This window comes from Misgurnus anguillicaudatus, chromosome 17, assembly GCF_027580225.2.
Source record: "Misgurnus anguillicaudatus chromosome 17, ASM2758022v2, whole genome shotgun sequence".
NCBI lineage: Eukaryota > Metazoa > Chordata > Actinopteri > Cypriniformes > Cobitidae > Misgurnus > Misgurnus anguillicaudatus.
The window spans coordinates 15,539,218-15,566,511 of NC_073353.2; the positions used below are offsets into that span (position 1 = coordinate 15,539,218).

General features: G+C 40.1%; 1 long non-coding RNA gene across 1 annotated transcript in view; it reads right to left on the reverse strand.

The window, feature by feature from the left end:
• LOC141350249 (uncharacterized) overlaps window positions 1–27,294 on the reverse strand; it is a 144,732-nt gene that overhangs the window by 60,830 nt on the left and 56,608 nt on the right. Inside the window, exon 3 of the long non-coding RNA XR_012358298.1 lies at window positions 14,122–14,179. This is a non-coding gene — a long non-coding RNA (uncharacterized lncRNA). The remainder of the gene's footprint in view (window positions 1–14,121; window positions 14,180–27,294) is intronic.

Sequence of the window (27,294 nt, forward strand, 5' to 3'; positions counted from 1 at the left end):
ATCATTATTAAAAGAGTAGTTTACAGAAATATGAAAATTCTGTCTTTATTTACCCAGATATAGACGTTTCAGCAGCAGCAACATAAACAATTGACTTTCACGGCCCAAACATATCTTCCTGGCAGACTTCCACAAAGAATCAATCACAACAGAGTCCATCTAGAGCAAAATAAATAAGTAGTTATCATAGCTAAAGTGTATTAACTACTACACTTACGTTACTGAGTAAAATTAATGTATACAAAGTACAGATATAGAGCCGACAAACCTCTTTATTTTTAGTTTTCACAAGCTATTTGTTCCAGAGGTCAGTTTACCCACTAGCCAGACCATTAAACAAACACAGACCAAAAGTTAACCACAACAACCCACGTGCATCCCAAGAAACCGTATATTATATAAATAAATGACTTTCCTTTCTTAAGATGAACACAAACAAATAAGTTTATATTATAATGCCGTCATGCTATCTTTTTGTATTGTCTTAAGTTTACAATAATACACAACTTATTGATCTCTAATTAAGCTTAAAATATTAACAATCAGGCCTTGACATTAACATTTTTGCCAAAGTGGCTAGTTGCTTTCCAAAGTTACAAGCCACTCAACATATTTACTGGCCACAATTTTGATGTTGGTAAAATACATTTTATATGATTAAACGTGACTTTGGCATCCTAAAATGAATTTAATTTGAGTAATTTTACTTGATTTGGCTAGACTTTTAAATGCATATTGACCACCCAATTTAAGAAAATATATTAAGATATGGTATATGTAAGGAATAAGGTGAGAGGCTGTGCTGTATCGTGAATAAGTAACGGCTGAAAGGTGTTGTTAGGCACGACGCAAAGCGGAGTGCCTGCAACCCCTTCAGCCGTTACTTATTCACGATACAGCACTTGCCTCGAGCACTTGCATGACGGCATTATAATATAAACTTATTTGTTTGTGTTCATCTTAAGAAAGGAAAGTCATTTATTTATATAATATATGGTTTCTTGGGATGCACGTGGGTTGTTGTGGTTAACTGATATTAAATAGAACCGTTGGGTGAAGCGGTCATAGCAGTGTTTTATCGTGAATAAAGCACACCTATTGACCAATCAGAATCAAGAATTGGAACTAACCGTTTTATAAATCAGTATAGATCATATCATTTATTTAAGTGCATGAAAAACATGCTAGTAAGGCATAAATAGATTAACTTCTAATCAATAAAAGTGGTGTAGGGGTGTAGAAGATTAACACTTAAAAATGTATTAACAACAGCAGTAAATAGATGATTTTACTTGTTTATGTAGATTGTATTTTAAGCTTGATCATGGTTTCTGTTGAGCATTATTGTTGCCCAAAGTAGCCTACATTAATATGATTTGCGAACCTCTCCGCTCGCGGGTTTCCTTTGACAAAACTGGGACGTGTGCATTCAGGTATATGTGCTATGAATTTCTCTACGCTCTTGCAAATACATTAAATGTCTTCAATCACTTCCATGCAATTGTTTTATCTTTTCCGAAGTGTGCGTGTATGCATTCAGACTGCATCCCGTGCATTTGCAAATCCATCAGCGCTTGAGCTCTCTATGGTAAACAACCCCTACTGTACATTGCGCTGGGTGCAGGGAGTGCTCATGGGAGTTTTGGTTTAGTGGGATTGGCTGTCTTACCCGCCACAGCGGAAATCTACATGCATTTGGTGGACCAGACGTGCTGTTGCGATGGTCAAGTGACCTCACAGACCACTAATCAATAAATCCATTTATTAAACATTTTTTTATTATTGATTATTATAGATTATTCAATTAGTTGTTGCAGCACTACATTGAATAGTGGCTGTTTTTTACTCCAGTGGGTTAATATATAAAGCAATAAATCCATTTTGACTAATTTCGGTAAAAACATGTTTTCTATACCAAGAAAGTGACGGGATGAAAACCACTATTTTCTGTTACACAACTTTCACATAGCATCTTTACTTTATAATAACATTAGAAATTTAAATCCATAATTTGATTTTCAAAGATTTATTATAAAAACTGATTATTTTTTCCACAAAATGCAATAAATCCATGACAAGTTTATTTTCAAAATGCTATAAATCTATTGAATCAATATATAAATGTGCATTCATCTTTGCCATGTTATATTCATTCAGTTGACTACTGATAAAAAAATAAACATTAATGGCATTACTTTGTCAATTAAAAACACTGCCATTGCTGCTTTCATGCTTGGGACGTCGTCGCTGAACTTTTTTGACAGCAATTAGCTGTAAAATGTTTTTGTCCTGCTCGATTTTCGTTGACTTTGAGTAAAATAATGGAAAGTTTTTCATAAGATCCCCTGGTGTCAATGTATTAGCATGACAGAAGCTTGATGCTGTCGTGTGAGAATTTTTCCGTCGCCCGAGTGGCTTACGTTTCTTCCATGCCACAGAAAACCACCACAGGTGTATCAATGCCATCAAAAGTATTATTTAGTTTTTGTTTGTTTGTTGATCACGAAGTATAAAGTTGATGAGGAAAACTAGGATTCTGTGTGTATTCAATGCGCCGCCATTGTTGTTTACAATGCGTGGAATGGTGCGCTGTAATTTGTGGAGCGGATTTATTGCATTCTGCAGAAAAGGAGGACAGGCGTTTATCACGTTTTGGTAAAAAAAGGGAGAAAAGATGAGAGAATAACACGGCGGATATCGGATTTTGCATAAAATTAAAAAATAACTTTTTAATACTGACCTGATACAATACTGATTTTGGTGGTAACAATTTTTTTTAAATGGCGTTTAAAAACTCTTCATATGTCTTTTAAAGCAAAACTATATGTTTCTGAGAGAAAATGATTCATATTTTGAGCATATTTAGTGATTTTGGTTTGAATGTAAACACATCTAGATCAAACATGGTGGCACACCGACTCCGGTTCTCAATTGTCTGTTCACAAAACTCACCAGAACCAGTGATTGTCTTATGTACCATATCTGCTTTATGAAGCTTTGCCATGTTGAGCCCTATATAAGAAAATAACATGACGCCATTTCAATATAAAATACTTTGTTTGTGTTCAACTAAAGAAAGGAAGTCATATCCATCTGGGATGGCATGAGACCATTTTCATATTTGCGTGAACTATTCCTATAAGAACCATTTTCACTGTATAGAATTTCTCTATAGGATATAAGGTTCTTTGGAGATGCACATGAAAAGAGCGAGTACCTGTCCAGAATATAGATGTCTCTCCCTTCGCTTTTACCTGTCATGAGGACTTGAAAGCATACTGAAGCATGGTAAGCCCCCACTCTCTGGGGCCTGGCCCTCCCTATCCTCTGATACCAACCTTTCCCTCATCCATCCACATCACTCAGCCTTTCTTCCACCTTTCCTGTGAAATATCCCTTTCTCATTCATATAAAAGCTCAGGCGGTGTCTGAATGAACAGTATGGATGTCTAGAATAAAAGGAAACCAGGGCTACGGTGGGTTCTGTCAGAAAAGTTTGAAAGCGAGGTAGTATTTGACCCCATTTCTGAGCCGCTTCAAGGGTTGTTCACTCTTACTAGAACCTGTCAGAATCAAAATAGAGGACACACACACAATGTTTGTCACAGAGTAACACAGCCAGAGGGGTCGAAACAGTGCCTCTGCTCTCCTGGGGCTAATTACTATAAGCATGTCTTCAACCTGAGCTCCAAAGAATACTTTTTAAACCACATACAGCTATCTTTTGCTTTATCCCTCTCCATATCCCTCTTACATATACACACTTAACATTCATTGTAAGTGCCATGTTCAAAACACACACACACACACACACACACACGCCATGGCCCCTCTTCAAGCACATGCCCGGTTCCCAAAACGCTCTCATCTCCCAAGCTGCTTAGTCTGTATAAAACAGTGTCCATGTGGAGCCTAATGAATGCGGTATTGAATGGCTCAGCCCAGTGCTCACCAGCTCACCCGACAGGACTCATCCCTTTATCCTACTTGTAGCTGCTTGTCTTTGTCTGGAAGTGTTAATATCCCCAACTGTGTAGCTCTAACCTCAGCAGCCCAGCGGTGAGGGGATCAATACTGTACCGCAGTCCTCCTCTAGGTTATGTAAACGCCCCTTGAACCCTACAGTAAAAACACCGGGCAAAAACTACAGTCCTCAGCCACACTAAATGTTTTTCTTTTCTCTTAAAAAGAAAACTCTGGGCAGAGTCTGCTTTAAAATCAGCTGGGAACATTGATTTTGTGTCAAGATAAGAGCAAAACTTGCCAGGCACGGTTGGACTGGCTACCTGCCTCGAATTCAACTTTACTAGGTACCCGCTTGACTGTTTGTTAAAAGAGGCTGATCGATACAGACGCCCCATCATCACAGAAACTGTTTTCTCTGGGGAAGAAACAGAGGCAGTGTCTACACAAAGACAAATATGAGACGAGAAAATAATCGAAAGTAGAAAAATAGAACAAGACAAATATGTGGAGGTAGTGTCTCTTTTGAGTCCCTTGAGGGAAAGCGTGGTCTTCATTTTAGAAATCCAGAGCAACCACATATTTCCTTTATAAGACTCATCTGTAACAATCTTTACAGCTATTTATACATCTAGAAATGTGGAAAAAGCGTGCAGCACACACAATGCAGTGAAATATGATTGAGATAACTCGAACCCCCCTCGAAAAATGTTTGGAGCAGCTGTTTCCTTCAGACCTTTGATTCAACTTAGCTTCTGCAGCTGTCAGGTTGTAAGGAATTAGATTTTACTGTATAGTACAGGCACTTCATTGTTTTATCACATGTTCTTCTGCACATATAGTAAGACAGGGCCGGAGTGGGACTCATTTTTAGCCCTGGAGTTTCCCTATGGACTCGTAGACTAAGCAAGCATGCGTAATTTAAGGCCACGAGACCAAAAGTCCACATGAAGTGCGCCATTTGGGGCAGGACCATAGACACATCTAAAACAAAACTCGTGTTCAAAGGTGAGCGCTTTGAAAAGCAGAAGAAAACGGCGCATCTTGTGGTTTTTATGCGTTTTAGATGTTAATGGACCGTAATGCAAGAATTCGTCCAATAAGTGGTCGGGACTCGGGATACAATCAACTTGGGCATAAAGTGGCGGACATTCCGCAAGTGGGGCTGGATAAGTACTGGCAGCCTAGAGACAGCAACCTTTAACCCTTGTGGCCAAAAAAACAGACTGTCCCATCAGGAATTGTCACGGTCCTCCCTATGGCCAATCCTGGGCCTGTGGGAAAATTCTTGCCAGAGACCCAATCAATTGAAATCAAACATTAAAATGTTAGATAGTGCTTTTATAAGACAACAGTAACCCAAGCATATGTGACCCTGGATCACAACACCAGTCGCAAGTCGAACGGGTATATTTGTACAAAAAGCCAAAAATACAATGTATGGGTCTAAATTATCGAGTTTTCCCCATTCACTCCACAACAGGGTAGTGCCGATAGACGATACTATCAGTCAGACATATGACCGATAGTGGGCTTTCATGATGATAGTTGGCGATAGTTATTATTATTATTATTATCATCATCGTTTCACATTAACATGCATTGCATGCTTTTCCTCGCATGATAGGGTTTGTGGGCTTCACTTTCGTCAAGAGAGCTTGTAACTTTCGCGGATTCCTTCTCGCACACACCTGGACTTGTAACGCACATGCCTTGGACTCTTGCTCGGACCTAAACGCGTGCGGCATGGAGTCCTTCTAGCACCTAAACTTGTAATGCGCATGACTCTGACTCTTCCTCACACATGAGCTTGTAATACGTGCCATTTCCTTGCACTAGAGAGGTTGTTAGGTGCATATGGGTTTAAAACCAGTGAGTGTGTTGTTCCCGCTCCCTGGCACGCAGGAAATTTCAGAGCGCCTGGGCTTTAATGACGCGCATCAGTTTTAAAAAGGTTGCGGTCATGACAGTGTTGGCCTTAGGGTAAATCAGCTACTTTTTTGTCCGCCAATCAAGTGATTTGTCATAAATGAGTAAAATGACAAATAAATAAATGAGAACTATTGCCCCGCCTCCCAATACTATCGTGTATCGGCGATCTCACAGGCTGACGATAGGATGATCTCACAATGGGGCGTATCGCCCAACACTAGTCAAGGTCATGACAATGGTAAGCCAGTAGAGAGTACTCGCTATCTGTAGTACTATCTCGCTATCTGTATCTCGGCCAAATTTTGTCCGATTTAGCAAACCATATACCATTGGAAATCTTAATTGGTTAGCTTTTGGATTATGTATAAATCTTAATTTCAAAAAAATGTACCCTTACCACTGTTTTGTGGTCCAGGGTCACATTTGTAAGGGATAATCAACGGCCTGCCGTGCATAAAAGGATTTGAATTGCATGACGCTTAGGCAAAAAACCACCCGACGCAAAGCAGAGGATTCTTGCCACCGCGAAGTGCATTTAAAATCCTTTAATGCACGGAATGTCTTTAATTATCCAACGTATTCCATGGTCATTTGCCAAGTTATAAAAAACAATACAAACAATAAAACAATATGTCACTCAATAAGTCTCATAATCCAAATATGACATTATTGTAGGAGCTTAAAAGTTTAATTTCAATCATTGATATCACATTGACTTCAATCTTTGACATGACCTCACTCAGTCAATATTAAAAATATCAAGGTTACATCATGCAGAAAACGGTAAATCACAAAAAACGACTTAAGCTGGGTTTTCACAGGCGGGGTCACATATATTATAAACAGAGGAAGGTCCCTCCTCCTAAAATGCAGCACACATTGAAAGCCTGTCCTCACAACCGTCCAATGGTTCGCTGTGTTTATTAATCCAATGTTAAAATGCCAGTTTCAAACAGCAGAGAACTCCCAGAGGTGTCCTGGTCTTGCTTTTTTTTGACATGTGATAAACACAAGATGGCCGCCTCCACCCCTGTTGGTTTACATAAGGCTGCTAAAATATCCCTCCACCCCTGCCCTCTACATCGGCACCACGTACGCCTCTCAGCACAGCTTCACCAGCCAGAAACAGCCTTCCCGTTCGTTTGCCAACGGGCCGTACATGCGGGTATTTGTGTTGCATAAATCACCCTTTCATCGCAGAGTTTCCCCTGGCCGCCATGCTTTTTCCAGGTTTGTGGAGGTAACATACCTCTGCCCTGTACTGAAGCAGCTCTGTAAACCATTGACGGATCCAGTCCAGCTGGCTGGGTGAGCAGCCCTGTCCTCAACATTCTTACCCCCTTCTAGTCTGCCCTCCCCTACCAACTCCACTGACCAGAAACAACCTCTTTTTCATTCAGTACTTGTTCACTCTGTGAGTCAGTGAAATTCAATCCTCTGCGTGAAAACAATGAGGATGTACAGTAAATGCTTGTAGCAACACATGGCTCATAAAGAGAAGTCATGCCACAGTTACGTCAAAAGACACAATGAAGTTCCTTGGCTACATTTTAATAACATGCACTGTTATCCTTTAACTGTTATATGAAGGTAATGTTCAAGGATAGGGATAGTCTACATTAATATAGCTTTTAAGATCTCTGTTTGTATGTCTGCAGTCTGTACTTTCAATCGTGCCTTTGATGAGTCCATGTTTCTCTAAAATGTTTAACCTAAAATGTATATTGTCAGACGGCTGTGTTTAGGTTAACGGTATAGCGTGTTTATATGGCGAGTACATCTTCCACTGCAGAAAAACGAAACTCGCCCTGAATCAAGGGATTGTGGGACGGTTGCCTGAACTCTGACAGCTGGCCACTTGAGTTTTACAAATGACAGACAAACTCCATCAGTGGAAAGTTTTAGAAGTACGTCGACCAGAACAGAAAGGGGTGGGGGTGCACTTATTCAGGAGAAAAAAGCAAGAGCAAGAATAAAAAATAACATGAAACTGACTTGCCGACTCACAAAATCTACATACATTTGATAAAAGGGACTTTGTGAGTAAACTGAATTAAAGCCACTAATCTATGTGGCAATAAGAACATCCCAAGCATGAAATAGTGTGCAGTTATGGCATGGATATCTGGAGAAACCCTGGCGCTAGGTTTCCGTAACACAGTGTAATGTTTAGTAAGTTGGATGATCAGAGTTAAAGCAAAGCTTTCCTCCCTGTCCTGTCCCTTGTGACGGCACTACATGGAAAGCTGGAGAGGGACTGAGCTCTTGGCACAACGATTAAATCAGGGAGATATAACTACTAATTAATTGCAGATCCAGCAAACACACACCCTCGAAATTCTCTTGCATACTAAACCACACAAGCTTCTTCGCTCTTATACACACTAACACACAGAAACACAGAGATATCAGCAAAGTCTTTTTAAGTAAAGATCATGTTCAATGAAGATAGTTTGTAAAGTTTCTATCATAAATATATTTAAAAAAAATTAGTTATCATTAGTAATATGTGTTGGTGAGGACTTCATTTGGACAACCTTAAAGGCAATTTAGATTTTCATAGATTTTCAATAGTTGTATCTTGGCCAAATATCCTTACAAACTATACATCAATGGAAAGCTTATTTATTCAGTTATTAAAAAAGTTGACTCATATGACAATATATTGGCGCATTTTGTGGTCCAGGGACACATTGATTTGTATTATATATGTATATATTAGGCATAAATTTTGATTGTCTGTGTGATATCTCTCTGTTCCTGAGATCCTGTTTCACTCATGATATTAAGATGTGTTTAGGTCGATCGGATCACAAGTGGATGACGCTAAATGGTTTAAGCATGGTCTAAACTTTTTAGCGTGTCCACTTTCAACCACATTTAGAGGTAGTCGAAAACACATTTGACTGGATTTCCTTTGTGTTGTAGATGCTCATGTGGTTGAATATGTTTGAACAGCCATAAATTAAGACCTCCTACTATCTATCCACCTACTAACCGTATGTGTAGTGTACTGAGTGCAGTCTTTCTACATCAGTCCTGGCTTCTAGTGCAAACCCACATTGTTTAGAGAGAGAGAGAACGGCAATGTGTCTCTAAAGTCCAATTGTAATTCGATTTACCAGGTGTAAATATAAGGTCTGAGTGACATCTCTGTGTTTCTGACGGATATCAAAAATATATTATTTAATATTACCAAGATGCGACTTCCTTAAAGGGATAGTTCCCCCAAAAATTTAAATTCTGTCATAATTTTTTCTCATCCTTATGTTGTTCTAGCCCTGTATGAATTTCTTTTTTCTGACGAACACATGAAGAAAATATTTTGATAAATGAAGCACACAGCTGATATACCAATGACTTCGATAGTAGGGAACACAAATTATAAAATTCAATGGGTACCGTCAACTGTGTGCTTACAATCATTTATCAAAATATCTTCTTTTGTGTTCATTAGAAAAAAGAAATTCATACAGACTTAAAACAACATGAGTGTAAGAAAATTATGATTTTTGGGTGAACTATCCCACTTAGTGACACTCCAAATTTTTTGAAAATATGCTAATTTTCCTGCTCCCCTAGAATTAAACATTTGATTTGTACCGTTTTGGAATCCATTAAGCCAATTTCCGGGTCTGTCTGTACCACTTTTAGCATAGCTTAGCATAATCCATTGAATCTGATTAGACCATTAGCATCGCGCTAAAATATAACCAAAGAGTTTCGATATTTTTCCTGTATAAAACTTGACTCTTCTGTGTGAATTTTTTACAAAAATACTCCTTTTATCCAGTTTGAAACAATATGAGGGCGTTTAAATAATAACAGAATTTCCCATTAATCCACTGCTCAACACCGAAAATAGTGCCTGAAAATAGTCCCTTGCTATTGAAAGTAACCAGGAGGACTATTTTCAGGCGACGCGTAATAGAATAAGAGTATAGTTCCTAGCCATGTCTGCCTAGAAAATCGCAACTTTAAATTTTCTGTCAGTCTTCTGTAGTTCACGATGTAACTACAGAAGAGTCAAGTTTTAAATAGGAAAAATATCAAATCTCTTTATTAAACTCGTTATTTTTTAGAGAGATGCTAATGGTCTAATCAGATTCAATGGATTATGCTAAGCTATGCTAAAAATGGTACCACCAGACCTGGAGATCAGCTGAATGCATTTCAAAATGGTAAAAATCTCATATTTAACCCTAGGGGAGCTGGAAAATGAGCCTATTTTCAAAAAAGTTGAGTGTTCTTTTAATATCCTAATGATTTTTGTCATTAAAAGTCTATAAGTTTGATCCATACAATGTATTGTTGGCTATTGTTACAAATATACTTATGACTTTTGTGGTCCAGCATCAAATATAAGGTAATAAGGTAAATGATTGGTATATATAATGTAAATTAATTCCTCATTCATTAGACAAACAGTGATCCTTTATCACTTTTTTAAAAGCACCTCAACCAATCAAGCAAAAATGTTTATTGCCACAGGATCATGTAATAATACTAATAGCACTGCACACCAGAGCTTTCATGAAGCCCTCCACATTACACTGGGCCCTATTAGGAGACCTGAATAAGCCCCTGTCATTTATGATTCACTGCCTGTAGCTTATCCTCAGGCAATGCTCAAGAGTCCAGCGTAACCTGCATTTCCTGTGGCTCTCGTACTCTTTCCGCGTCTCTCTTTTTCTTATGACTATCTCCATTCATTCCTTCAGCATACAACATCTCTTCATCTGCTGCCTGCACCTCTCTAGTGCATGAGAACCGCTGTCACACACAGATTTGCCTGGGGCTTTTTAAATATGTATGTGAACCGTGATACTCTCTCTTGCCATTAGCTATGGAAATATAATGCAAATAAAGGACATTTATATGGAGAGGAATACTGATGTAGGTAATGATATTCTGCAGGTCCAAAAATTACAAACATTTTTGTATTTTTCTTTTTAATGAGCCTTGAAGTGTTGAGTAGTAGGTTAATAGAAAATTCAGTTGATATTTAAACACCCTCATATAGTTTCAAACTAGATAAAAGGAGTATTTTTGTAAAAAAATCACACAGATGTTTCTTATTCGATGACAGTGTCCATGTCTGTTTATATTTTAAATCTTCTGAGGTCACCCAATAGCTTCGCAGGAACAAACTGAAATTTAAGTTACTTACTGAAAAGCTTCCCATCCGTCCAGCTACTAAATTTCAATTTTAAACAAATTGAAACTTACCCAATTCATTCAGTTACCACGCACACTCAAATCATTGGTGCCAATGACAATAGACCTGGTGCAATACAGGTTGTTAAGGCTTTAGTTAAATGAAAGATTTGCATTGCATAATAACTTTCAGTCTAGTTCTAACCATCATTTGACTTGGAGCACTTTTATGAAATGTTAATGTTGTTTGGTGCCTTATTGAAGCTTGACAGTTATTACTACAATGAACTGCAAATAGAAAAGTGTTCGGTGAAGATTCTCTCAACTTCTTCATGTGTTCAATGTAAACAAAAAATAACAGCATACGGGTTTGATGAATAAATGTAACAACCAAATGTGTATTTTTTAAAAGTTTACAATAAACCGGCACCAGACAGACAGAGATTCAGGTGAACAGTTGTGTTAGTGGGACTTTTCTCAGCTCAAGATTTCTTGAGAGCCAATTCTTTACAGACTAAAGGTACATTCACATTATAAGCATTTTTGTCGCTGTATGTCGCTCGTCTCTTTCAACAAGGTCGTTAGGGGGCGTTTCTAAATCTGGTTGTCATAAACAAATCACTAAAGCTGCATTCAGACTAGCAGTAGCAGAGCAATGCGATTTGATTGATTTCAATGAAAGCTGTGCGACTGCCGGCTACATGAGGGACAGTAACCGTTGGTGACTGGATGGGACGTGTCCAGTCGCGCGACAAAGTTGAGAAATGTTTAACTGTATGCAAATTATGATTGACATTCGGGAACAACTACCAATAAGAAGGAAGCAGGGGAGTTCATGTCAGCCGTCTTTTGTCAGTTACTGTGGACGTTATTAATTTTGTTTATGACAACCACATATAGAAACGCCTCTTTTGAAAGAGATGAGCGACACACAGCGACAAAGTCGCTTATAATGTGAATGTACCTTAACCCTACAGTCACATTTGCTACAAAAGTGAGCGACACCGAGCGACACGCACTCGCTTGATGGGCGTTCCTTGGCTAGTATCTAAAAGCGGTATCAAAAGTCACTTCAGAGGTATTGTTAGGTTACAAGAACGATGTTTTTGGATTTAAAAGTATTTATTTCTCGATAAAAGTAACAAAAAATATCAGATAAAATACCAAACTTATCAGATATATACAGAAATACGTATTTTCCGCCATCTTGAATTATTTTCTTCGACTCAAGTCACTGAACTACGTCATGCTGCGCCTTTACTCCAATTGGAGTGTCACTTTGTCGCATCGCTCAGCATTTGCATAAAACAGCCTTCTTGTCTATTTTGGCCCCCACCTTGCACAGCGCAGCGGCGAGCTCGTCGCTCGTAAACGGCCACTCTCATTGAAAATGAATGGTAGCCTGTCGCTCTGTCTCTTGTAGCTAATGTGACTGGGGGGTGACGTACAATCCAGTAACTAAAGAGAGACAAATGACGTGAACTCCACTGCTTCGCTCTCATTGGTAGTCGCTCTAGAAAGTCTCTCCTTATTTGCATGAAGTTAAACTTTTCTCAACTTTGTTGCGCAACTAGACACGCCCCACCTGATTGCAAACGGTCATTGTCGCTCGTGTTGCCTGATAATTGAATTAATTAAATCATGTCGCTCTGCTACTGCTAGTCGCTGCTAGTCTGAATGCAGCTTAACACAGTAGCTAAATGACCACAGTGATATATACTTAAACCAGGATAACGTAACGCAAAGTGCTTACTGACCATCCTTAAGCATTTTATTTGGTTTGTTTGTGTATGCAGGTCTGAGGTATGTGCCACAGTGCTCAGTAACTTAGCGCTGGTGCCAGATTTTGAGAAACCGAGAGCTTGACCAAACCAAAACAGACTCACCCACAAATTTACAGAGAGATGAATGGAAAGGGATTTTGCTATTCAAATTTGCTAAATGTTTTTTCAATTGTCTTAGTATTGGCGTATTAATATTATTAAGGAAAGCTGAATGAAAAAAGAGAAAAAAAGAGTAAAAATTACAGCATGGCTTAAAGCCAACTACTAAAAGCAGACAAAGCTTCTGTATAAAAATGTATTATTTGTGGACAAACAATACATAAATTTATCATGAACAATTTCCAGCCATCTTAGCTGGAATAGCTGTTTGATTTAGGCTTTACCTAATTAAACATGTGGGCCATATGTATCTGTACTCTAATAATCTGATGCATCACACAAGTCACGTGATGTACAATAAAAACAAAAGTGAAGTATGTGTATGATAAATACATCTCTGGGAGAGCATAAATGTAATGACATTACCTCATGTCCACAGCACACTAAATCACGAGGCTTTGATGGGGCAGGCATCAATAGATCTGTGGAACGAATTGTAAAGAAAGAATCTGGGAAACATGTTAGTTTTTTCCAAAATCTATGTAATTAAATCATAGCACCAAGGGAAAGAAATGTTCTTGGAAAACCAACAATTGATTTCCAGAATTTCCTGGAAACTTACAGTAAATTTTGAGGCACGGTAATGAAAGAGACATTTGATGCGTTTGGTATTGCACTTTCTTTTAATTCCTGTGACAAGGGGGTGGTGGTGAATGTTGGTGGGTGTGTCTAAGTGACTCCCTTGGGAAATCAGGTTTTCTGTAACCCTTACTGATTATCAGTATAAATAAACATACTATTTAAGCTGGTTCACAACATGTAAACTTGTTGAAAGAAAGACAAACTGTGTCTTGAGATGCCTTCTCTTTCTAACTTTGAAAAGTAAATGAAAGGAGGACTAGTATTACTAAAATGTGTGAATGCTTCACTGGTTAAAGAATTTTGTTTAGATTAACACACACTCATGAAGTTAAAACAACTTGGTTTTTGCAAGTCAATTTAACCTACTATTTTAAGTTTTGATAGGTTGACAACTTATAAATACAAGTTCAAATCGTTTAACTTAATTTGTTAAGTTAAAGTAACATAACAATATGTTGATTTGACATCATTTTACAGTGTACATAGCCATGTCAAAGAAAGAGCATAACATGTTATAAACATGCACTGTTTTATGTTTGCTTACCTCAGATGTCCGTCATCTAAACAAATGAGTAGAAACGTGCACTTCTCTGTAGGCAGGCCTATAAAACACAGGAAGGACTGTTAATATTGACACACTAAAAGCAGTTCTAATCTTGATTAGTTTTTTTGTCAAGACAATTTACTTCAATTCAATTAACCTTCAAAACAAGTACCATAGTAGAACCAAACTAGCATGCAGAACTGTAAGATAAAAGCTCATAAGTAAAAGTTCACATCATACAAAAGATCTCTTACAACAGATAATTTAATTCCACCACATGTAGCTTTATTTCTCTCTGTTTTCTCGCTCTTTAATAGTTGAAGTGTAAAAATGTTAAAGGAATAGTCTACTCATTTTCAATATTAAAATATGTTATTACCTTAACTAAGAACTGTTGATACATCCCTCTATCATCTGTGTGCGTGCACGTAAGCGCTGGACTAACTATATTTTATGGCGTAATAGCACTTTTGGGAGTACTTCGACTTGCCTGAAAAGTCCGCTCCCCTTCTCACTCTCATAATGGGAGAGGGAGGGTGTTACTGCGCCGAGTCGAAGTACTCCCAAAAGTGCTATTACACCATTAAATATAGTTCCTCTTTTAAATCCGCTTAGAAAAGCGCTACGTTTTATTTTGTACCACCAAACTTGCTCGTATAACTACTCGTCTTAAATAGGAAAAAATGTTGATGTGTTTGGTCACTTCTAACTTTATCTCTAAATGGTACCATTGAATGAATGGGGCTAAGCTAAATGCTATCGAAGCGTCGCAGCGCGCTCCAGCGCTTACGTGCACGCACACAGATGATAGAGGGATGTATCAACAGTTCTTAGTTAAGGTAATAACATATTTTAATATTGAAAATGAGTAGACTATTCCTTTAAGCTGAGCTGTGTGAGAGTTAATAAGGTCCAGTGGGAAACCACAAATATTAATGAAGTCTAATAAAACTCACATAAACCGCCCTATATAATCATCCAATTCATTGTAAGTCATATCAACATACTATCTTTTAAAATCCTTTCCAGTGCAAATAAATACTACTGTTTTGTTACACTTCTGCATTATTATTAGTATTAAAATTTTGTATTCTGTCATAAACTTACATTTTAGTTTTTTAATGCATCACATTTCATCAATTCATAAAGGCATGTGTTACCATCAGCCCAACTTTCTGACTATATTTTGCAACTCAAGCTATGACCAACAACAAAAAAACTCTTTTAAGAAAATGTCCATCTAAATTTTAAGTGTGTTATAGCAGATTGATGGAGTGAATTTTCTTGATGATCAAACATGGGATGCTGTAGAGCTATGGTGGGAGAATCAGAATAAGCATGCCATGATGCTCATTTATGAGGCAGCAGCTTTGGGCTCTGTGTGATTGATGTTGAAGTCCACGGAGCAGATCATCTCCCTCAGCCCTCACATTTACATATCGAGTAAGCAGGCATGCTGCTATACAGCTCAGATCTATTTTTAAAACACACTCCGGAGGAGAGAAGCAGATTTCTTATTCATCAATGAGATAAGTCATTTAATAACCCAACAGCTCTGGCTATCACTGGTCTCTGACTATTACTAATCAAATGTTTTATAATAGCAACATGTTGAGGTTTTTTGCATTCCAGCACCACCGAAATTGTGTTAAACCAATTATTAATTTTTTTTTCAAAACAGGATTTTTTCAGACAGATTTCATGTAGGTTTCCCGTAATATATTTTTCTTATGGACATCCTCTTTATGTGTGCTTTCTATTATTCTGCCTTTACGTAGTCCAAACTGTTTGTCTGATGGTCCACACCCACTCCAAGTGAGAATAATTATGTTGGCTTTGACAAAGCCAACATACTGATATTGTATTTAAACTTATTATTATTATGTTGGCTTGACAAAGCCAACATACTGATATTGTATTTAAACTTATTATGTTGGCTTTGAAAAAGCCAACATACTGTTATTGCTATTAAACTTATTATTATTAGTGGTGCTTGCATTTATGCAAGGCATCACTATTGTTATTCCCCATACTTATTATTATTATTCTTCTTTTTCTGGACACTTTTTCGGCGCGTAACTAGTCCCGCACGGTTTAACGTAGTCCCATGAAAGAGGGCTCAAATCGACCGGATTATTGAGGAGAGGTGTGCTATGACTTTTATAAGCGATCGGGTGCAGGATTTCTGAAAGGGGGGCGAAAAACCACCCGAAAAATCCCATTGACTTAACATTGCGCCCAACTTTGACGAGTCATAGCTCCGCTCGAGGATTTTATAGAAACATGTGGGTTACAACATTTGAAGAGGGTGGTAGGCTCTGTAAGAACATGGATCACAATGGGGTGTAAGTTGTACCCCTGGGGTGTAGGAGGTGCCCAAAAATGCCCAATGAAAAGTCAATGGGGCAAAATCCCATAGACTTACCATTGCAAAAACTTTGACGGGTCATAGGTACGAGTGAGGATTTTGTAGAAACATGTGGGTTACTAAATTTGAAGAGGGTGGTAGGCTATGTAAGAACATACATGACATTGGGGTGTAAGTTGTACCCCTGGGGTTAAAGAGGCACCCGAAAATTCCCATTGACTTATAATGGGGCAGGAAACATGCCCATATAAGGGAATAAAACAGTTTCAGATGGGATATCTTTGCTTTACAGTGTCGTAGAGATAAGTGGGTGGGCTCATTTCACTCGGGCATCCAATAAGTCTCTCAGGATCATCCCAGAGCTATTAAGCCACGCCCCTAGCAACAATTTTGGGCACCCTAGCAACATCTCCCATAGACTGCCATTATAAAATGCCCAGATGGATATCTTTGCACCACAGTGTCATAGAGACATGGGGGTGGGCTCATTTTACTCAGGCATCCAATCAGTCTCTCAGGATCCTTACATAGGTATTAAGCCACGCCCCTAGCAACCACTTTTGAGCACCCTAGCAACATAAAATTCAAACAGTTATATCTCCGCATCAGAACATCGTAGAGACACGGGGGTTGGACCGTTTGACTCGTGACTCGGAGTGTAATCATTATGGGATGCCAATTTTTTCCCTAGCAACCAAATACAGTACCCTAGCAACAGAGTAAACAAAGCCTTATATCTCCGCATCAGAACATCGTAGAGACACGGGGGTTGGACCGTTTGACTTGTGACTCGGCGTGTAATCACTATGGGATGCCAATTTTTTCCTTAGCAACCAAATACAGTACCCTAGCAACCGAATAAACAAAGCCTTATATCTGCGCATCAGAACATCGTAGAGACACGGGGGTTGGACCGTTTGACTCGTGACTCGGAGTGTAATCATTATAGGATGCCATTTTTTTCCCTAGCAACCAAATACAGTACCCTAGCAACAGAGTAAACAAAGCCTTATATCTCCGCATCAGAACATCGTAGAGACACGGGGGTTGGACCGTTTGACTCGTGACTCGGAGTGTAATCATTATGGGATGCCATTTTTTTCCCTAGCAACCAAATACAATACCCTAGCAACAGAGTAAACAAAGCCTTATATCTCCGCATCAGAACATCGTAGAGACACGGGGGTTGGACCGTTTGACTCGTGACTCGGAGTGTAATCATTATGGGATGCCAATTTTTTCCCTAGCAACCAAATACAGTACCCTAGCAACAGAGTAAACAAAGCCTTATATCTCCGCATCAGAACATCGTAGAGACACGGGGGTTGGACCGTTTGACTTGTGACTCGGCGTGTAATCACTATGGGATGCCAATTTTTTCCCTAGCAACCAAATACAGTACCCTAGCAACCGAATAAACAAAGCCTTATATCTGCGCATCAGAACATCGTAGAGACACGGGGGTTGGACCGTTTGACTCGTGACTCGGAGTGTAATCATTATGGGATGCCATTTTTTTCCCTAGCAACCAAATACAGTACCCTAGCAACAGAGTAAACAAAGCCTTATATCTCCGCATCAGAACATCGTAGAGACACGGGGGTTGGACCGTTTGACTCGTGACTCGGAGTGTAATCATTATGGGATGCCAATTTTTTCCCTAGCAACCAAATACAATACCCTAGCAACAGAGTAAACAAAGCCTTATATCTCCGCATCAGAACATCGTAGAGACACGGGGGTTGGACCGTTTGACTCGTGACTCGGAGTGTAATCATTATGGGTTGCCAATTTTTTCCCTAGCAACCAAATACAGTACCCTAGCAACAGAGTAAACAAAGCCTTATATCTCCGCATCAGAACATCGTAGAGACACGGGGGTTGGACCGTTTGACTTGTGACTCGGCGTGTAATCACTATGGGATGCCAATTTTTTCCCTAGCAACCAAATACAGTACCCTAGCAACCGAATAAACAAAGCCTTATATCTGCGCATCAGAACATCGTAGAGACACGGGGTTTGGATCGTTTTACTCGTGACTGGAAGTATAATCATATACTGTCCCCAGAAATTTGCCACGGCAAGCACCACTCACATTTTCTTCAGGAAATGTACCTATCTAGTTATTATTAGTGGTGCTTGCATTTATGCAAGGCATCACTATTACTATTCCTCATACTTATTATTATATCTTATTATTCTTATGTCTGCACGTTTTTTCGGCGCGTAACTCGTCCCGCACGGTTTGCCGTAGTCCCATGAAAGCGGGCTCAAATCGACCGGTTTATTGAGGAGAGGTGTGCTATGACTTTTATAAGGGATCGGGTGCAGGATTTCCGAAAGGGGGGCAAAAAATCACCCAAAAAATCCCATTGACTTAACATTGCGCCGAACTTTGACGGGTCATAGCTCCGCTCGAGGATTTTGTAGAAACATGTGGGTTATAACATTTGAGGAGGGTGGTAGACTCTGTAAGAACATACATGACATTGGGGTGCAATTTGTACCCCTGGGGTGTAAGAGGAGCCCGAAAATTCCCGTTGACTTATAATGGGGCAGGAAACATGCCCATATAAGGAAATAAAAAAGTTCCAGATGGGATATCATTGCTTTACAGTGTCGTAGAGATAAGTGGGTGGGCTCATTTCACTCGGGCATCCAATCAGTCTCTCAGGATCATCCCAGAGCTATTAAGCCACGCCCCTAGCAACAATTTTGGGCACCCTAGCAACATCTCCCATAGACTGCCATTATAAAATGCCCAGATGGATATCTTTGCACCACAGTGTCATAGAGACATGGGGGTGGGCTCACTTTACTCAGGCATCCAATCAGTCTGTCAGGATCCTTACATTGGTATTAAGCCACGCCCCTAGCAACCACTTTTGAGCACCCTAGCAACATAAAATTCAAACAGTTATATCTCGGCATCCGAAGATCGTAGAGACACGGGGGTTGGACCGTTTGACTCGTAACTCGGAGTGTAATCATTATGGGATGTCAATTTTTTCCCTAGCAACCAAATACAGTACCCTAGCAACAGAGTAAACAAAGCCTTATATCTCAGCATCAGAACATCGTAGAGACACGGGGGTTGGACCGTTTGACTCGTGACTCGGAGTGTAATCATTATGTGATGTCAATTTTTTCCCTAGCAACCAAATACAGTACCCTAGCAACAGAGTAAACAAAGCCTAATATCTCAGCATCAGAACATCGTAGAGACACGGGGGTTGGACCGTTTGACTTGTGACTTGGAGTGTAATCATTATGGGATGCCAATTTTTTCCCTAGCAACCAAATACAGTACCCTAGCAACAGAGTAAACAAAGCCTTATATCTCCGCATCAGAACATCGTAGAGACACGGGGGTTGGACCGTTTGACTCGTGACTCGGGGTGTAATCATTATGGGATGTCAATTTTTTCCCTAGCAACCAAATACAGTACCCTAGCAACAGAGTAAACAAAGCCTTATTTCTCCGCATCAGAAAATCGTAGAGACACGGGGGTTGGACCGTTTGACTCGTGACTTGGAGTGTAATCATTATGGGATGCCAATTTTTTCCCTAGCAACCAAATACGTACCCTAGCAACAGAGTAAACAAAGCCTTATATCTCCGCATCAGAACATCGTAGAGACACGGGGGTTGGACCGTTTGACTCGTGACTCGGCGTGTAATCATTATGGGATGCCAATTTTTTCCCTAGCAACCAAATACAGTACCCTAGCAACAGTGTAAACAAAGCCTTATATCTCCGCATCAGAACATCCTACAGACACGGGGGTTGGACCGTTTGACTCGTGACTCAGAGTGTAATCATTATGGGATGCCAATTTTTTCCCTAGCAACCAATTACAGTACCCTAGCAACAGAGTAAACAAAGCCTTATATCTCCGCATCAGAACATCGTAGAGACACGGGGGTTGGACCGTTTGACTCGTGACTCGGAGTGTAATCATTATGGGATGCCATTTTTTCCCCTAGCAACCAAATACAGTACCCTAGCAACAGAGTAAACAAAGCCTTATATCTCCGCATCAGAACATCGTAGAGACACAGGGGTTGGACCGTTTGACTCGTGACTGGAAGTATAATCACTAGTGGATGTCGTTTTTTCCCCTAGCAACCAAATACAGTACCCTAGCAACAGAGTAAACAAAGCCTTATATCTCCGCATCAGAACATTGTAGAGACACGGGGGTTGGACCGTTTGACTCGTGACTCGGAGGGACATCACTAGTGGATGTCGTTTTTTACCCTAGCAACCAAATACAGTACCCTAGCAACAGAGTAAACAAAGCCTTATATCTCCGCATCAGAACATCGTAGAGACACGGGGGTTGGACCGTTTGACTCGTGACTCGAAGGGTAATCACTATTGGATGTCGTTTTTTCCCCTAGCAACCAAATACAGTACCCTAGCAACAGAGTAAACAAACCCTTATATCTCCGCATCAGAACATCGTAGAGACATGGGGGTTGGACCGTTTGACTCGTGACTCGGAGGGTAATCACTAGTGGATGTCATTTTTTCCCTAGCAACCAAATACAGTACCCTAGCAACAGTGTAAACAAAGCCTTATATCTCCGCATCAGAACATCGTAGAGACACGGGAGTTGGATCGTTTTACTTTTGGCTTGGAGTATAATCATATATGGTCCCCAGAATTTTGCCACGGCAAGCACCACTCACATTTTCTTCAGGAAATGTACCTATCTAGTTATTATTATTCTTTTTCTGAGACCAAAATTACGAACAGTAACTCGTCCTAGAGCTTTCAAGCTACATGCACCAAATTTTCCACGGACCTTCAGACTGGTCTGACGGAGTGTGCTATATCTTTTCTAACTGATGGGACCTTCCGAATTCCTAAACGGGGGGCTCGAACACCCCAAAATTTCCATTGACTTAACATTGAGACAAACTTTGACGGGTCCTAGCTGCGAGTGAGAAACTTGTAGAAACTTGTGGCTTACCACATTTAAGGAGGCTGACAGGCTGTGTAAGAACATACATCACAATGGGGTGTAAGCTATACCCCTGGGGTGTAAGAGGCCCCCAAAATTTCCCATTGACTTATAATGGGGCAGGAAACATGCCCATATAAGGGAATGAAAGCGTCCCAGATGGAATATCTTTACTTTAGAGTGTCGTAGAGACATGGGGGTGGGCTCATCTTACTCAGTCATCCAATCAGTCTCTTAGGATTGCCCCAGAGCTATTAGGTCACGCCCCTAGCAACAATTTTGGGTACCCTAGCAACATCTCCCATAGACTACCATTATAAAAAGCCCAGATGGATATCTTTGCACCAGAGTGTCATAGAGACATAGGGGTGGGCTCATTTTACTCAGGCATCCAATCAGTCTTAATAGGATTCTTATTGAGGCATTAAGCCACGCCCCTAGCAACCAAATATGAACACCCTAGCAACATAATAAACAAAGCCTTATATCTTTGGATCTGAACATCATAGAGACATGGGGGTTGGGTCTTTGGGTCATGTTAGCTTCATGCTAGCTCCATGCTAAGTCATACTAGCTTCATGCTAGTTTTATGCTAGCTTTATGCTAATTTCATAATAAATCTTGCTAACTTCATGCTAAATCATGTTAGCTTCATGTTAAATCTTGTTAGCTGCACGCCAAATAGTGCTAGTGTCATGCTAATCATGTAAGCATCATGCTAATCATGCTAGCTTCACGTTAAATCATGCTAGCTTCATGCTAATCATGCTAACCTTATGCTTACTTCATGCTAATCATGGTAGCCTCATGCTAGCTTCATGCTAATCATGCTAGCATCATGCTAGCTTCATGCTAATCATGCTAGAATCATGCTAGCTTCATGCTAATCATGCTAGAATCATGCTAGCTCCATGCTAATCATGCTAGAATCATGCTAGTTTCATGCTAACATCATGCTAGCTTCATGCTAATCATATTAACATCATGCTAGCTTCATGCTAATCATGCTAGCATCATGCTAGCTTCATGCTAATCATGCTAGCATCATGCTAGCTTCATGCTAATCATGCTAGCATCATGCTAGCTTCATGCTAATCATGCTAGCTTCATGCTAATCATGCTAGCATCATGCTAGCTTCATGCTAATCATGCTAACATCATGCCAGCTTCATGCTAATCATGCTAGCTTCATGCTAATCATGCTAGCATCATGCTAATCATGCTAGCATCATGCTAATCATGCTAGCATCATGCTAACTTCATGCTAATCATGCTAGCATCATGCTACCTTCATGCTAATCATGCTAGCATCATGCTAGCTTCATGCTAACATAATGCTAGCTTCATGCTAATCATGCTAGCATCATGCTAGCTTCATGCTAATCACGCTAGCATCATGCTAGCTTCATGCTAATCACGCTAACATCCTGCTAGCTTCATGCTAATCACGCTAGCATCATGCTAGCTTCATGCTAATCACGCTAGCATCATGCTAGCTTCATGCTAATCATGCTAGCATCATGCTAGCTTCATGCTAATCATGTTAGCATCATGCTAGCTTCATGCTAGCTTCATGCTAATCATGCTAGCATCATGCTAGCTTCATGCTAATCATGCTATGATCGTGCTAGCTTCATGCTAATCATGCTAGCATCATGCTAGCTTCATGCTAATCATGCTAGCATCATGCTAGCTTCATGCTAATCATGCTAGCATCATGTTAGCTTCATGCTAATCATGCTAACATCAGGCTAACTTCATGCTAATCATGCTACCTTCATACTTAAACATTCTAACAGCCAGATAGCCTACTAAACTAAACTTCTGTCAAACCGTTTTAAACGTTCAAGCTACGCTTTTTCAAGCCAACATAAAGTTTGTCTTCAAACTTTAATATCTAGTTATGTTGGCTTGACAAAGCCAACATACTGATATTGTATTTAAACTTATTAGTGGTGCTTGCATTTATGCAAAGCATCACTATTACTATTCCTCATACTTATTATTATATCTTATTATTCTTATGTCTGCACGTTTTTTCGGCGCGTAACTCGTCCCGCACGGTTTGCCGTAGTCCCATGAAAGAGGGCTCAAATCGACCGGTTTATTGAGGAGAGGTGTGCTATGACTTTTATAAGGGATCGGGTGCAGGATTTCCGAAAGGGGGGCAAAAAATCACCCAAAAAATCCCATTGACTTAACATTGCGCCGAACTTTGACGGGTCATAGCTCCGCTCGAGGATTTTGTAGAAACATGTGGGTTACATTATTTGAAGAGGGTGGTAGACTCTGTAAGAACATACATGACATTGGGGTGCAAGTTGTACCCCTGGGGTGTAAGAGGAGCCCGAAAATTCCCGTTGACTTATAATGGGGCAGGAAACATGCCCATATAAGGAAATAAAAACGTTCCAGATGGGATATCTTTGCTTTACAGTGTCGTAGAGATAAGTGGGTGGGCTCATTTCACTCGGGCATCCAATCAGTCTCTCAGGATCATCCCAGAGCTATTAAGCCACGCCCCTAGCAACAATTTTGGGCACCCTAGCAACATCTCCCATAGACTGCCATTATAAAATGCCCAGATGGATATCTTTGCACCACAATGTCATAGAGACATGGGGGTGGGCTCATTTTACTCAGGCATCCAATCAGTCTCTCAGGATCCTTACATTGGTATTAAGCCACGCCCCTAGCAACCACTTTTGAGCACCCTAGCAACATAAAATTCAAACAGTTATATCTCGGCATCCGAAGATCGTAGAGACACGGGGGTTGGACCGTTTGACTCGTAACTCGGAGTGTAATCATTATGGGATGCCAATTTTTTCCCTAGCAACCAAATACAGTACCCTAGCAACAGAGTAAACAAAGCCTTATATCTCCGCATCAGAACATCGTAGAGACACGGGGGTTGGACCGTTTGACTCGTGACTCAGAGTGTAATCATTATGGGATGCCAATTTTTTCCCTAGCAACCAAATACAGTACCCTAGCAACAGAGTAAACAAAGCCTTATATCTCTGCATCAGAACATCGTAGAGACACGGGGGTTGGACCGTTTGACTCGTGACTCGGAGTGAAATCATTATGGGATGCAATTTTTTTCCCTAGCAACCAAATACAGTACCCTAGCAACAGAGTAAACAAAGCCTTATATCTCCGCATCAGAACATCGTAGAGACACGGGGGTTGGACCGTTTTACTTGTGACTAGGCGTGTAACAATTGGGCACATCATTGGCCACTCCCAAGCCACGCCCCTAGCAACCAAATACAGTACCCTAGCAACAGAGTAAACAAAGCCTTATATCTCCGCATCAGAACATCGTAGAGACACGGGGGTTGGACCGTTTGACTCGTGACTCAGAGGGTAATCACTAGTGGATGCCGTTTTTTTCCCTAGCAACCAAATACAGTACCCTAGCAACAGAGTAAACAAAGCCTTATATCTCCGCATCAGAACATCGTAGAGACACGGGGGTTGGACCGTTTGACTCGTGACTCGGAGTGTAATCACTAGTGGATGCCGTTTTTTTCCCTAGCAACCAAATACAGTACCCTAGCAACAGAGTAAACAAAGCCTTATATCTCCGCATCAGAACATCGTAGAGACACGGGGGTTGGACCGTTTGACTCGTGAGTCGGAGTGTAATCACTAGTGGATGCCAATTTTTTCCCTAGCAACCAAATACAGTACCCTAGCAACAGAGTAAACAAAGCCTTATATCTCCGCATCAGAACATCGTAGAGACATGGGGTTTGGATCGTTTTACTCGTGACTGGAAGTATAATCATACAATGTCCCCAGAATTTTGCCACGGCAAGCACCACTTCACATTTTCTTCAGGAAATGTACCTATCTAGTTATTATTCTTCTTCTTCTTCTTCTGAGACTAAAATTTCTGCGGCTAACTCGTCCGACAGCTTTCAAGCTACATCCACGAAATTTTCCACGGACATTCTGACTGGTCTAAAGAAGTGTGCTATATCTTTTTGACGGGATCCGACTTACAGAATTCCTAAAACGGGACATAAAACTTCCGAAAAGTCCCATTTACTTAACATTGCGACAAACTTTGACAGGTCATAGCTGCGAGCGAGAAATTTGTAGAAACTTGTGGGTTACCACATTTGAAGAGGCTGGCAGGCACTGTGAGAACATACCTCACATTGGGGTGTAAGTTTCACCCCTGGGGTGTAAGAGGCCCCCAAAATTCCCCATTGACTTATAACGGGGCAGGAAACACGCCCATATAAGGGAATAAAAACGTTCCAGATGGAATATCTTCGCTTTACAGTGTCATAGAGACATGGGGGTGGGCTCATTTTACTCAGGCATCCAATCAGTCTCTCTGGATCATCCCATAGCAATTAAGCCACGCCCATAGCAACCATTTTTGGGCACCCTAGCAACATCTCCCATAGACTGCCATTATAAAATGCCCAGATGTATATCTTTGCAGCACAGTGTCATAAAGACATAGGGGTGGGCTCATTTTACTCAGGCATCCAATCAGTCTCTAAGGATTCTTATTGAGGTATTAAGCCACGCCCCTAGCAACCAAATATGAGCACCCTAGCAACATAATAAACAAAGCCTTATATCTCTGGATCCGAACATCATAGAGACATGGGGGTTGGGTCTTTTGGTCATGTTAGCTTCATGCTAGCTTCATGCTAAGTCATACTAGCTTCATGCTAGTTTCATGCTAGCTTTATGCTAATTTCATAATAAATCTTGCTAACTTCATGCTTATTCATGTTAGCATCATGCTAGCTTCATGCTAATTCATGTTAGCATCATGCTAGCTTCATGTTAATTCATGTTAGCATCATGCTAGCTTCATGTTAATTCATGTTAGCATCATGCTAGCTTCATGCTAATTCATTTTAGCATCATGCTAGCTTCATGCTAAATCATGTTAACCTCTTGCTAGCTTCACGCTAAATCATGTTAACCTCATGCTAGCTTCATGCTAATTCATGTTAGCATTATGCTAACTTCATGCTAATTCATGTTAGCATCATGCTAGCTTCATGCTAATTCATGTTAGCATCATGCTAGCTTCATGCTAATTCATGTTAGCATCATGCTAGCTTCATGCTAATTCATGTTAGCATCATGCTAGCTTAATGCTAATTCATGTTAGCATCATGCTAGCTTCATGCTAATTCATGTTAGCATCATGCTAGCTTCATGCTAATTCATGTTAGCATCATGCTAGCTTCATGCTAATTCATGTTAGCATCATGCTAGCTTCATGCTAACTTCATGCTAATTCATGTTAGCATCATGCTAGCTTCATGCTAATTCATGTTAGCATCATGCTAGCTTCATGCTAATTCATGTTAGCATCATGCTAGCTTCATGTTAGCATCATGCTAGCTTCATGTTAAAATCATGCTAGCTTCATGCTAATTCATGTTAGCATCATGCTAGCTTCATGCTAATTCATGTTAGCATCATGCTAGCTTCATGCTAATTCATGTTAGCATCATGCTAGCTTCATGTTAATTCATGTAAGCATCATGCTAGCTTCATGCTAATTCATGTTAGCATCATGCTAGCTTCATGTCAATCATGCTAACTTGATGCTAGCTTCATGCTAATCATGTTAGCTTCATGCTAGCTTCATGCTAATTCATGTTAGCATCATGCTAGCTTCATGCTATTTCATGTTAGCATCATGCTAGCTTCATGCTAATCATGCTAACTTTATGCTAGCTTCATGCTAATCATGTTAGCTTCATGCTAGCTTCAGGCTAATCATGCTAGCTTCATGCTAAATCAGGCTAGCTTCATACTTAAACATACTAACAGCCAGATAGC